The sequence below is a fragment of the Lepidochelys kempii genome, chromosome 26 (genome assembly GCF_965140265.1).
Source record: "Lepidochelys kempii isolate rLepKem1 chromosome 26, rLepKem1.hap2, whole genome shotgun sequence".
In the NCBI taxonomy this organism is placed as follows: Eukaryota; Metazoa; Chordata; order Testudines; family Cheloniidae; genus Lepidochelys; species Lepidochelys kempii.
In genome coordinates this window covers 7,752,370-7,764,824 of record NC_133281.1, presented here as the reverse complement: position 1 = coordinate 7,764,824, position 12,455 = coordinate 7,752,370, and the positions used below count along the sequence as shown (strand labels likewise).

Here is a 12,455-nt window from a genome sequence, read left to right as displayed (position 1 = left end):
ATAAGAACTGGAATCAAGACTCCCATTGACTTCAGTGAATCAGGCCCTACGTTGCCAAGAGATGGACGAAACTCACTGGGGTATTTTTCACCCCTCACTGTCCACCTGTCATTCTGGGCCTCTCCCATAAATGCTGAAGCATCTCATGTTTTCCATTCTTTGCCACTGAAGCAGTCCATTTGCTCCATGAAGTGCATAAAGATGTGTGTCCCTGTTTTCGCCTCTCCAATGATTCCCATTGGTTACGTTCAAATACTGGTATCTCTGCTGTCAAAAGGAGATGGAGTCAGTCTTAGAACTTCTGTGCACAAAGAAAATCCTGGATATGGATTTCTAGACCATATGTTGGGAAGCAGCTGCTTGCTAGTTAGAGCTACTGAAATTTTTTAATTAAATAATTTCATCTATTGCTCAAAACTTTTCATTGGAAACATTTCATGAAAATACTAGCCTGCTAATTGTTCAAACTGTGCTTTTTTGATTGGTCATCTTAGATATATTGAAAAAAATCCTGCCAGTTTTGAAGAGAGAAAAAGAAAATCAGACCATTGAAACAAACGCTTCTAAAATTTTCAAAATTCCTGTGGCATTTAAAAAAAAAAAAAGGTATTTTGATTAACTCTATTTGCTACTCACCCTCTACTTGGAAAGTCAGGAGTACAATTTAGACCTAAAGAAAACCCACCTAGAAGACTCTCTCAAGTACCTAGAGAAAGAGAAATATGAATGTAGCTGCCCACAGAGTGAACAAAAAGGACGTCTTAGCTTGACTTGAGCTGACCAAAAGTAATGAAATTAACATAGCCATGATTTAGAATATGAATTTTGCTCATGCGTAGAAAGCATCTTGTTCAACTTGTTGGCAGCTTTACGTGGAAAAACATGTGTAAATAAAAACAACCAGAAATCCTTGATCACGAAACAAGGACTTTGGCAGTGGCAAAAAGTAAAAAAAATTAATGTGTAAATTTGTGTGTAAGGATTTTTTTTTTAAAAAAGGAATAAACTAATCAGTCCTTTTTTTAGTCATTGCTGTTTAAGAATTCTCTACCAAGTTTCCTTTTTGACACTAGAAAGACAAGTGTTGCGATAGGTAGTTACAAATTTTATCATAACTTTGAAAGAGTATGTTTTATTTCATTATTTATCTTGTTATAGCATCTTTATTCTCCCTATTTCTTTGCACATTTTCAATATGCATGGTTTTAAAAGACCGTTCTCTCCCTTTTGTAAAATAATTTCTCCCAATTGTATAGTTCATTTATTTTGTATTTTTTTTTTGCTTTGTCAGTTATTATATACGGTATGAAGTTGCTATGCACAGAGCTTTTTGTAAAGATAGCTTTTTTTTGTTTACTGTTTTTAATGGTCCTACTTATTGAAGAATATCTTGTTTGTAAAATGAATATGTCTACTTCAGTTTTAAACTTTAAATTATCCTAACAAAAAAAAATAAAATTTTTGTACTGTAAAAAGAATGGTCTGAAAGTTTCTGAATGTCAAATAGCCTTTATTATGTATTTCTTCTTCTATTTTTGTGGATCTATCCAGGTATTTCTGTGGTAGTGAGATGCTCATTTTTAAACAGCACATGTAATTGACGATTACAACAGGTTACCAAGGGAGGTGGGAAATTTGCCATCATGTGAAGTCTTTCAATCAATACTAGATGTTTTTCTAAAAGAAAGGTTCAACCCCAAGTTTTGGGCTAGATGCAGAAATCTTTGGCAGACTACATGACCGTAATGATCATTTCTAGCCTTCACATTTATTGGCTCTGTCTTAAAAATGGAGTTATATTTCCCTTTACTGGGGGAGAGGGGTCAAACTTCAACACATTCAAATATTTGACGAACCCTAGAAATCTACAGACGAAAACTCATTTCCCAGAAGCTGGATAGGGTTTTAATGATTATCTATTAAAGGACAGATTTCAGTTAGAGGCATAGAGGGTTTTTGTTTGTTTTCTCTTGTCCTTTTGAGCTGGCAAGCAGCAAGTCATTGACTAGAGCTGATGAAATAGGAAAAAAAAATATGAACATTTTTCCATTAAAAATAAAAGTGCCTAGTCTGGTTTGACGAGACTTATGGGTCATATTATTTGATATGACCCATGGTCATGTGGGCTACCCTGTGTCTTTAGGTAGAGCCCTGAGGAAGGGTTCTGCCCTCAGCTGCAGTAACCCAGGAGACATGACAACTCAGACTTTGAGTCGCTATTCCCTCTTGCTTCATTATGTGCATATTAATTTGCTGCTCCTGGCCTAAATCAATAATAAATGACCAGACTCTCTGCACCAGCTCAACTGTGATGACCAGCAAGTGGGTTGAAAGGAAGAACCTTGGTCCTAACCATTCCCACCCACCTGCTCCTGGGAGGCAGTATGGAGGCATGCAACACTTTCTTACCCTTATGCCTCTAGATCCAAGGTCTGGGTAACCCATGTAGGTAGCTCGTAAAAAAAAAAAAAAAGCACTAGTTGTTTCTTATGAAAAATTTTGAAAAAAGAAAGATGAAGGGAGGAGGGTCTTTTGAAACCTCCTGTTCAATTCCTCCTCCCCCCGCCCAATCAAAAAACCCAAAATCTGAAGATGGCACATCTGGGTTTTTTTGGGGGGGGGGGAGGGGGAAGGGTAGGGCTTGGTTTACAAAAACTGAACATTTTTTCAGTGTTTTTGTCAAAACAAAATCAGAAAGTTTTGAATGAATTTTTTTTTTTGCAAACATTTTCACTTAGGGGAGGAAAAAGCCATTTCCCCTCACACAGAGTTTTGGCAGAAGTTTGTTGACAAGCTCTAGTTCAAGAAAGAATCTGGCACTGGTGAGTGTTCAGACATTATATTTATACACACAGACACACATATGAAACCTCTGGAAGTGTCATCCAAAAACTGACAGGGGGAAATGCATTTTTCAATCATTCGTTCGAGGAACAGAAACAATAGCCATGCATCCTTGTTAACAAACCACGCAACCCCAACTGTCAGAGAGAAGAACCCATCAACTTGTCATGAGTCGAGCTACACCAATTTACACCAGCTGAGGATCTGGCCCAGAATATTTAAGATTAGGCTTGACGCTTTTTTTTTTTTTTTTTTTTTTTTTTTAAATATAGGCTGCTGGAATGTGACAGTAAGCAAAGACTTCTAGGGATATAATTACACATTTAGTTTGAAAGGGATTCCTAGTCTATGGCAGTGACCTAGTTTTTAGATGCAAGGGGGCAGAGCTCATTGTGATGGTGCAGAAAGCCCGGAAATTCGCTACGCTGTGCTACCAATTTGTAATCTCTTTTGAGAAATTTTTGATGCACAAGCACACTGTGCGATTGTGATATGTGATCAGACTGACCTTTAGAAACCCCCCACCTGAGTCAGAGCAAATTCCAAACAAAATGCTGCGGGGAGGGGAGAAATGCATGGAAATCTCACGGCTAGTCGGTTTTAGAAAAATGATTAATTCCTGACTTTAATGTTACACGCACACACAAAAGGTATGTTGAGTCAACCACACACTACCATAGCCACGCAGTAGAGGGTATGTGTGTGTGCTCTGTGTTATGAAGCCCAGTCTACACTGGAAAATAATCTGTTAGCTGATCTTGGTTTGGTTTTTATTGTTTCTTAAGTGGGTTCAGAACAACACAGTTATAACAAACTTGCCTCATCTCAGAAGCAGGATTGACAAGCATTTTCTTGACCCATACTACAGAAGGCGAAACTGCCTTCAAAAACAAGACCAGCTCAGACAGATCCCTCTGCCTGCCACACTGCAGGTAACACAACCTTCCCTGATCACATGCCCTTCTGGAGACCACCACAAGGTGCACCCAAGTGAGCCGATTTGCACCAAGTCAAACGACTCATTCTCACCTTGGATTTGGGTCCTCCCCATCAGGGTCTAAATCTACGTTATGCCAAGTTAATGTGTCTTCCAATGCCCTTTACCTCTGCCCCTCTCCCCCAACTCAGTGCTAGATTTAGCAATGATTCCCCATGCCTACAAATGGCTCCCTGATCAAGCTCTTCCAAATCTGTCGTCTAAATGCGCTTCCTCCGTTATGCATTCTTGCTGGGATTTTCAAAGGTGCCTAATGGAGTTAGGTGCCCAACACCCAGACTCCTAACTTCCTTAACCTCTTGAGAATTCAAGCCTCTCTCCCCCAATTCTATCATGCCTTGCCTCATAACCCTAAAAATTTAGCTCACATTCGATGTTAAATCAAAGCCTTGGAACACACAGGCAGCCTGGACAGTCATGTTGCTTTCCCAATGCAATCTTTCTCCCCCATCCTTCATCCGTGTTTTGTATTAAGCTGTTTGCACTGGGGACCTGGACTTCTTGTATGACTGCAGCACCATGCATAGGGCTGGTCCTAGGTCTGTAACATTTTCCCTCTCATAAACGGGGGACAAGATTTATCATCCTTTGGCTAAACAAACAGAATTCCCTTCTGCCTCTCACTGGTGGACATACCAGTGAATGTCAAGAGTCCTTAGCATTTTTGAAAATATTAACCCATCACCACAGTAGGGACTTTGGCTTACGGCCACTTAATTTTTTCAAATCACGTAAGATCCTGCGGTTCTCTACAGAGCATCATTAAAGGGATCTTAAAGCACTTTACAAACTCATCAATCAATCCTGAAGACACCCCAAGGAAACATGATTTAATGGATAGGCCTCCTGAATCCCAGTCCAGTGCCTCTGAGTTCTATACCCCGCTCTGCTGCTGACCTGCTGTACAACCTTAGGCAAGTCACTTCCCCACTACGGGCTTCTCTCTGCCCTTCCACCCGTTGTCTGTCTTATCTATTTAGATTGTCACATCTTCAGGGCAGGGTCTGTCTCTCGGTACACACCTGTACAGCATCTAACACAGCAAGGCCCTGTTCTCAGTTGTTGTCTCTGGGGGAAACTGAGGCATACACAGAGATTAAGTGACTGGTCCACATTGGTTAAGGGGGACAGTGGCAGGAAGACAACCAGGAGTCTTGATGAGAGTCTCCTGGTCCAGTCACTGGCCAGCTCTCCCAGCGGACTAATATTTTCTCTGTGAAAAATAAGATGGGATCCTATTTCACACATGAGCTCAAGACCAGGGTCATTTTTGCATTTTGTACAGCACCAAGCACACTGATACTTCACCAATGATTGTAACTGTAAAGCCAAGGGCTGTGCACGCGATATTGTTGAGAACTCAGTCATCTGCCACTTTGGCCTGTGTCCGGGCAACCAGGACATTGTAAATCTCTGAAATACCTCGCACAGGAAAGGCCCTATGGAAAACTAAATTCCATCAACCACTGACCAGTCGCAACAATCCCACCCCTCCCCCCTCCTCATAGGTTGTTTTTAGGCTTTTGTTTTGTCAGAACTTGAATTCCACTTTAATACATAGTGAAACAGTAGCCTCTCTTTCAGCCACTTATGCGGGGACTAGGGAATTGACAGAGCAGTTAAAATATTTATCTCAATGACAACGCGCAGCTGCTGAGGTGCAAAGATCTGAGGCTCTAATCACACCAGGTTACATAAGTAGGAATGTCTCATTAACTCTGCTTGCGGGACTGGATTAAACAGACAGCTGGTGGCCATACAAGAGGGTGCAGACAGAGCAGCCATGAAACATAGACAGTGTCTAGCAAACATCAACATAGACAAGGGGAAGTGAGTAACCCTACACTTCCTCCTCCGAAACAGACTGCACCAAAATACTGTCCCAGGGAGGCAATCCAAGGATGGTGTCTGTCTTATCAGGTTTCTTGGTTCTCTCTGTGCTTCTGCTAAACTATCTATCCTTCACAAGAAAATGCAGCCACATGCATAACACAAAAATCACCCTACTTTATTGCCAGTATTAATCATGATCCATTGTCAGTTCCTTTCCTGGTGTCAATACTTGAGTTGGCGACTTCATTTATTATTTCCATTTAATGTACTTAGTAATCGGTTGTCATTTTTTATAGCACAGTAAGTAGGTGCACTCATCACATACTCTTATTTTTATGAATATTATCAATGATTACTGCAACCCCGCCTGGGCACGAACAGCTGGATTATTTTTGGATGCTGTTCCAACCTAACCAATAAATTGTGCATGATCCACAGTTGTGGGACAGAAACATGCAGCTACGTACATTATGTGGCTGGGAGGAAAATATACAGCAACAAGATTAGCTAGAGTAGGCAGAGTTCCAAAAGTTGATTGCTGGCAAAAGGCAAAAACCCACAATAGAGTGGGATGAGGTCAGTGCCATTCTGAAGACTGCAGGGAGTTGGGAATTTCAGAGAGAATCAAACATCCAATCACCTCAAAGTTAAAACTTTAAAAGCAAAACAAACTCTTTTCCTTAATAATTGGGCTACACAATGGCAAAAGGTGACACTAATTAGGCTGGAATAAAATTAACACACATGCAACTGGTATTGTTCCTGATCCTGCCCCATTAAAGTAAATAAGAGCTTTGCCATGGACTTCAATGAATATATGATCAAACCTTAGTGCATGTAGTCATGTGGAAAGCTGGGAACTGGAATTTTTGTTCTCTGGGAAAGACCAGCATTTAAAAAAGATTAATTCAAATCAGAATGAAAAGCAGGAATGTTAAAATTTCCCACAAAACCAAAGTTCCAAACATTTTCAGTTGGGAACCGTTGACTCGTTTTATTTTGATCATGGGGAACTGTTGTTGTTTTGATAAGGTAACACATTTCATTTCAGCTTTATGATTTTCATTCTGTCCGTTTTGACTTTTAATGTTGTTATATTTATGTAGATAGTATTTTAATAGGAGAGAGTCAAAATTAAATTTAATCCAAATGATAAAATTGAAACAAAACATTTTTACCTTCTAGAAACAAAACAAATAGACACATTCCCAACGAACGGGTCCGTTTCTACGAAACTCCTTTTTTCGATGGAAACCTGTCCAATTTTTCATCCAGCTCTAGTCATGTGTTTTTTCTAGTGGCTTCCAGCACCTGCTCTTTCATACATTTTAAGTCCAAAAGGGACTACTGTAAATTAATCTGGTTTGACCTCCTGTACAACACAGGACATAGAATTTCACCCATTCATTTCTACAGTGAAGTGAAGTATCCTTCCTCATTCACTCCCAGCTGAAGATGTGCTACTTCCTTTAACTCAAGTGGTAGGGACTGGGGCTTTCCGTGGTGGTAAGTCCACTTTTGATCCCTGCTAAACAACTTTTATTGCTGTATGCACAGTTCACTACACATCCTTATTTACCTTAAAATCTCTACCAACTGTATTTGCGAGGTGGTGGGACAAAGGGGATGGGGATGAGTAAATAAAAGAGAGAGATTGCCTCTGGCTAATAATAGTTTCCCTGTTTTTGTTTACAAGCTGAAGCTTCTACAAGACATGGGCCAGATCCTTGGTAGGTGTCAAACTAAGTCGATGGGACGACACTGATTTACACCAGCTGAAGATCTGACCACAGAATTACGTTCCCCTCTGGCCTGCAAGCTAAAAGTACAGCTATGAAACAGGGAAAAAGAGAGCTAAAATAATCTCAAAAGTGCTATTTCTTTTACGTCCTGTTCAAGCCAGCGCATTGCCCAGGAGCGCAGAGCTCACCCTCATTAGTACTTACAATACAATGGTGCCTAGCAACCTCAACCAGGGATCAAGAACCTGTTCTACTTGGCAATGTACAAACAAGTATTAGAGATGGTACCTGCCCCAAAGAGCTTACAGTCACTGTTACTGACAAGATGCAACAGGGGGATTAACAAACAAGTGGGTATGGAGGACAAGAAGGGGAAGGCAGCAGTAATAGAAGCATGTTTTCACACAGACTAGTTGTGTACGCAATGGTCCTGTTTCTTATTTAAAGGAAGGCCCCTTTACAAAGCTCTGGCAGCATGAAGCATCCTTTATGTTCCAGGGCAACGTAACGTATGCATTTGCAGTGTTGCCAACTCTCACAGTCGTAAAGCAAGTTTCACCGTGATTGACGGATTTTATAAAGCCCCAGATCCCGGAGGCATGTGACTTTCAGCTTTCATTTACAAATAAATACACAAATAAGTTGCTTTCTAGCTCACTTGGTTGCTGAGAAAAGCTTGAAAATATGAGTCAAGTGCATTCTAAAGTTTCAAAACCCAGAAGGCAAATAAGTTTGTTTTTTTTTAAAAAAAAATCTCATGATTTTCTGAGGCCTTACTCATTCATGATTTTTTAACTTAATATAAAGAAATATTTCCAATAAGCTGCCAAGACTGCACCAAGTTAATAAGGGAGAGTACAGCTCATCTTAATTAGAGGTTCTAGATACACCCTTGTATTTCCCAATGCTTTCCAGGGAACGGGGGCAGGGGAGCTAAGTGCAGAATATAGCCAGACAACCTATCGCAATCCAGCCGTTCTGCATGATTCAGCTGCAGAGAGATCCTGTCTCGACACTTCATGAAAATATTAGAAACTTGATTGAAATTTACCAGCAGGGTCCCTATGACACTGCAATTGCAGCAGTCATTTCTTTGTCTTTAAAATACCATATAATTGCTAATGTAATTAGTGATGTATACAGAGGGGGCCCGTGCAATTACCAAGTCCTAAGATCAAGTAATTAATGTTCTGTCAACAAAACAGCAACTGTTTCATTAACAACTGTCTGAATTTGAAAATAGATCAGCCCACAATGTTACCTACTCGGCTGAGTTCTTCCCCCCCCCACCCCACCCCACTGCATTAGCAGCAAATTCAGACCAAAAAGTACCCTGGCCATGATTGCAGGAGTGGGGGGGAGAGGATCAGCCCCAACCACAATGCAGAGTTGCAGCACCCCTTCCCCTCCCCCAGCCAAAGACACACCCTGACTTATTAGGAGAACTGACATTGGTCAATTCTGGCATCTCCTTCAAGCAGCAGGATTGGTTCATGCTGCTCCTGCAAGGCCCCTTCTCCCCTGCCTCTCACACTGGTAACCTGGAGTTTACAGTTGGCATGGCGACTGCTAATTGGAAGCATTCTGAAATCATGAGCCAGGCCCCAAGACATCATGAAATTGGCTTAAAAAAATGATAAGGTTAAAAAAAAATAAAAAGTTGGGTTCTTTTCATTCGCCTTCTGATTTATGAGACTTTAAGGTACACTTGCTTCACATTTTCTAGATTTTCCCCACAACCGTGAGTGCGAGAAACTTACTGAAATAAAAGGAAGCTGATCTTCTCGTGCAATTTCTCGATTCTAAGAATTTGGGCTTGAAGCAATACACCAAAATTCGTGAGACTCAAGATAAAATCATAAAAGAGACGGCAACACTGGATAGGAAGGTCTGGTTACAAGCCAGCGACTTCATCTTTCCCACCTTCAACCACCGCCTGACCTACCTCCCGGGTAAAATTATCTTAAATTCAATACAACAAAACTAGCGGCCTCTCTGCTGCTGCCTTTAAAAATTTCTCTCTCTCCCCCAGCCTCAGCAATTACCACTCTCTGTGTGAGGTTTTAATAAAAAGATCCACCCTGCCTCCTCCCTTCTTTCTAAACGTAGCATCATTCCATCGGTAGAAGTGTTTCCGAAGCACAGCTGCTTCTCACCTCCTCTCCTCGGTGCTGTTGTTGAAGGCTGCCAGAGGAAGCCACAGTGCCATTTTATTGTTCCTACATAATCCAGGGACCACACTTGATATTCTTGATTGCCATCTACTGGCACTTTATCTATTAACTGGCTATTTACATATATGCAGAGCACTCCTGGGACAGCTTTGAGACTACCTCCTCCATAACCAATAAGGCCCTGATCCAGCAAGGTACACATGGAACATTATGTCCCAGAGTTGTCCCTCTGGCTTAAATTTAAACACATGCTTAAGTCTCTTGCTGAATTGACAGTCTAAATCCCCCTGTACAAGTGCTCCATTTCGTACTCTCCCAATGCAGTCTTTCCATTGCATTTGAACCTGTCAGAAACAAGCTTAGGAGCCGGCGCAGTCTCCCAAAACACTTTTTTTGTAGAATCACATCACACACTGGTAATGTAGTTAAATGATAATCAATAGCTAAGGGAGAGAGGAATTAGGCAGTAGAGGCCAGGGGGATCCGAGAGATTTTCCGGTGAGATTTGAAACACAAACAAACATAAAACCCCCGAAAAGTATACTATGTTTCCTCGCCCCCCTCTGTGTGTGTCATTTTATTAGAGGGTAATTAAAGAACACTTTAAAATTTTTGATTAATAGGCTCTTTAGGTTCAGAGAAACCAGATCTTTGATGTCAGTCACTTAAACATTCCTTTGCTTTGCCATTGAGGAATGACAATAAATAGAGCGTTGGTGTATTTTCCCCCCTTTTGCTTATTAACAGAAAAGTTTTTGAACTTGAGGTTTTAAAAAGCTGTAAGCCAGATTTGGGACCTCAATCCAAGCCTCTCTGAATTTCAGGGGAGGGAGAATTCCTAGAGCCCAACTGGCTGCTTGGGGTTTTGGTTCTAGGATAGATCCAAACCCAAAAGGGTTTATTATCTGACCAACAGTTGGATGATCTTCAGTTCAGCTTCGCTTAGCGTGTTGGATGGGAAATGTAGATGCCCACCTCTGTTCCCAGAACATTGCAAGTTTGTAAGGGGTACTTCAATATATTCAAATGCAATGGTACCAACGAGAACACAAGACAGAAGATGGTCAAAAAAAATGGGGAGGGGGGAAATCATGGAAAATCATGACAAAAAAAGAAATAGGGAGGAAAATATTTGTAAAATTTCAACCAACTCTATAGCTGGTCAAAAATCCATTAAAAAATTATGAGAAGTCCCCACCCCCAACCCTTTATTTTATTTTCCGGAATGTTTAAAATTTGAAATTGTTTTTTAACTACACATTATGATGTTTTCAGATATTCTTGGAACGACATGGGTTAGGGAGCTAGCCTGGGAAACTAGACTCTCATGACGTGGGCCATGTAAGGGCCACAGATGATATGTAGATATCCTGTCATTTTTTTGGCTTGCCAAATATGGGGCTTCTTAAAAGGAAGCTGATTTTTGAATGGCTGTTCTCTGAAAATAAGGCCTGTTCTTTTCAAGAGGGGTCAGATTGGGCCAGCAAAAACTGAGCACCCCAAAATCACTAGCAATTTTTGTGAATTTAGGCTAGAGTTACCAAATGGGAGAAAAGATCCCAAGACACGGGAATGCAACCAAAACCACCAGCAAGTAAAGAACAAACAGGGAACCCAGAAAATAGTTTCACTCAAAGGCTTGTAATCAAGTGGGAGAAACAAAAATGATCAGGGGGCTGGAGTACATGATTTATGAGGAGAGGCTGAGGGAACTGGGATTATTTAGTCTGCAGAAGAGAAGAATGAGGGGGTTCCAAAGAGGATGGATCTAGACTGTTCTTAGTGGTACCAGATGACAGAACGAGGAGTAATGGTCTCAAGTTGCAGTGGGGGAGGTTGAGGTTGGATATTAGGAAAAACTTTTTCACGAGGAGGGTGGTGAAGCACTGCAGTGGGTTACCTAGTGAGGTGGTGAAATCTCCTTCCTTAGAGGTTTTTAAGGTCAGGCTTGACAAAGCCCTGGCTGTGATGGTTTAGTTGGGGATTGGTCCTGCTTTGAGCAGGGGGTTGGACTAGATGACCTCCTGAGGTCCCTTCCAACCCTGATATTCTATGAATCTGCCTACAGAATCTCAAAGCAAGGAGCTTGGCAGACATAAAACTGGATATTTTTTTCTGGAGAGAAAAGGTATCTTACATTAACAAAACAGCCAGGTATGACTGAGATTCACTTGAAAAGCCAGCCAGGTTTGAGCCAGCCAATCTTTCTGTGTCTCAATTTGTTGCGTCGTCCTGATCTTTAAAAGTATTGGGCAAGTAAAATGGTAATCTGTAAATAAGTGGGTCGAAAATTGGTTTTGTACCTGAGATCATCCACTTTAGGACAAAATTCTCTCTCCAGAGCACAGCAAATATAGGATATTCAGATATTACAGATTAAGGCCAGAAGAGACCATTAGATCATCCGGTCTGACCAAAGGAATTCCTGGAAGGATGGAGCCAGAGAGCAAGTAATGTGCAAAACAAACATTCTCAGAAACTGCCAGGGACAGCTCACAGTACATGGATAAAGAAAAGGAGGACTTGTGGCACCTTAGAGACTAACCAATTTATTTGAGCATAAGCTTTCGTGAGCTACAAGTCCTCCTTTTCTTTTTGCGAATACAGACTAACACGGCTGTTACTCTGAAACAGTACATGGATAGTAATCAGGTTCAATGGCCACCACTTACTGCAGTCCTGCTTAAAGAGGAAACATTTTCTCCACCCATGGACTTTTCCAGTGCCACTTTGAACAGACCAGAATAACCTACTTTAAGTGCTACACAAATTAGAAAGGGAAGCTAAAAACCTCACTAGTTAAGATGCTGCCTTCTTAATTTACATATCCTAGAAAGCAGCAGAACACCGAGAAAATAGCCATGG

General features: G+C 41.0%; 1 long non-coding RNA gene across 1 annotated transcript in view; it reads right to left on the bottom strand.

The window, feature by feature from the left end:
* Positions 1-12,455, bottom strand: part of LOC140903593 (uncharacterized) — a 94,304-nt gene that overhangs the window by 270 nt on the left and 81,579 nt on the right. The window lies entirely within an intron of this gene.